A 1,697-nucleotide genomic window follows, 5' to 3' on the forward strand; every position below is an offset into this window, starting at 1 on the left:
CGACAGTAGGCTAGTGAAGTGTTTGGGAGGGAGCTCCAGTGTAGTACAGTCTAGACACTTGCGACATTCTCACTCATTTGTCTGTCAAACATGAGATTGGCCTCTATCTATACTATAGTTGTAAGGCTTTTCTGGGCACATTGAGCAATATATAGCCTAGCCTAAACTGGGTAGAGTTTAAAAGAGCTGGCAAGGGTATCAATGTTTTTAATGCGCTTTAAAATTTGCAGTTCCACATTGGTCTTTATTGGGTATAATCAATACTTTCATGTCATAGGCTAAAAAAGAACAAAAAAGACTTCTGACTTGAGTGTGTTAAAGCAATTAACCCTTATGCTCTCCCCCCGAAGCACAAAAATAATAGGCTAGCCTACTTATTAATTTTTTTGTATCATTTGATATTTATATTTTTCCTATTTTTAATGCAGTTTTTGGGTGATATTTTGTAGTTTGTTTTTTTTTAAATCTAATTTAAGTATAAATTGAATTACATAACACATTCTTCACATTCTTTCACTTAAATACAAAATAACTATTACGTGCACGAAATTGTTAAAACAGATCAAAGTTTCACATTGGGTGTCTCTCCCGACCTCTTGTGGAAAAAATATATATAACATGATTTTTTTTTTTTCACATTGTAAATGTGTTCAAATCTAACCACATCTGTGTGCAGTCTGCACAACAACATCGTTAAATTCCTAGGTATATGTGCCCGATAAAAACTGTGCCCGTTTTTTTTTTATATAGGCTATATATTCTTTTGACAAATGTAAAAAAAATTCCCCATTTTCCCCCATTTCCCATTCATTCCTATGGGGGTCAAATTGACCCGCGAGGGAAGGATGTGTTACTATTTTTATTAAAACCACATAAACTCCTTGAATCCAGTAAAAAAAAAAGTGTGTATTCCAAGTTCAAGTGCGACAAAAGCCCTTTGGTATTGGACCACTTCGATGAACACTCAATTTTTAAAAATGAAAAGAAAATGAATTTCGGGTCAAAATGACCCGAAGAGAGCATAAGGGACTTTTTACAATAATTTTTTCTTTCTCTTTGTAGGATTTACGTAGGCTTAGTGCCTCAAAATATTATATAAGCTTGCATATTTGAATGAATGTATAATTTATCATGTTTTACTCATTTGGTGGTATTTCATACGATCAAAATAATTTGATTCGATAACAATTCGAAAAGATTTGATCATAATAATAAAATCGCTTTAACGTTGGCAGTCCTAAGCTTCATTGCCAATGTTCAAAGTCAAGTGAGGCTGTTTGCTAAATGGATAATGAAAATGTATTTCTTCTCAACATAGATAATATGGAGCTAAGACTGAAAAACTACGGTGACCCAGTGACCTCAGCCTTTTCTTGCAGGGTTTTTTACTAGAGCAAAGGACACCAAAGCTATTCAAATGTGAGACCACAAGATAATGGCTTATAAAGGTAAAATCAACTTTCCTAATGTATTAAACAATTAAAATGATTAGTGTAGCCAATATCAAACATAGATGACAAATTAGCATAGTGTAAACACAGCAGGACGCCCATAACAATAAATATTAATGGCCCTAGATAATGACCCAATATCAAAAATGCAAATGCAATGTATTTCAATAAAAAAGTTATATAACTTTACAATATTGTTTTTAAGGAGCTTCTCTCATCTGTTTCCTGGTGCAAATATTGGTCAGT

Source organism: Abramis brama (genome assembly GCF_963993115.1).
Source record: "Abramis brama genome assembly, chromosome: 4".
In the NCBI taxonomy this organism is placed as follows: Eukaryota; Metazoa; Chordata; class Actinopteri; order Cypriniformes; family Leuciscidae; genus Abramis; species Abramis brama.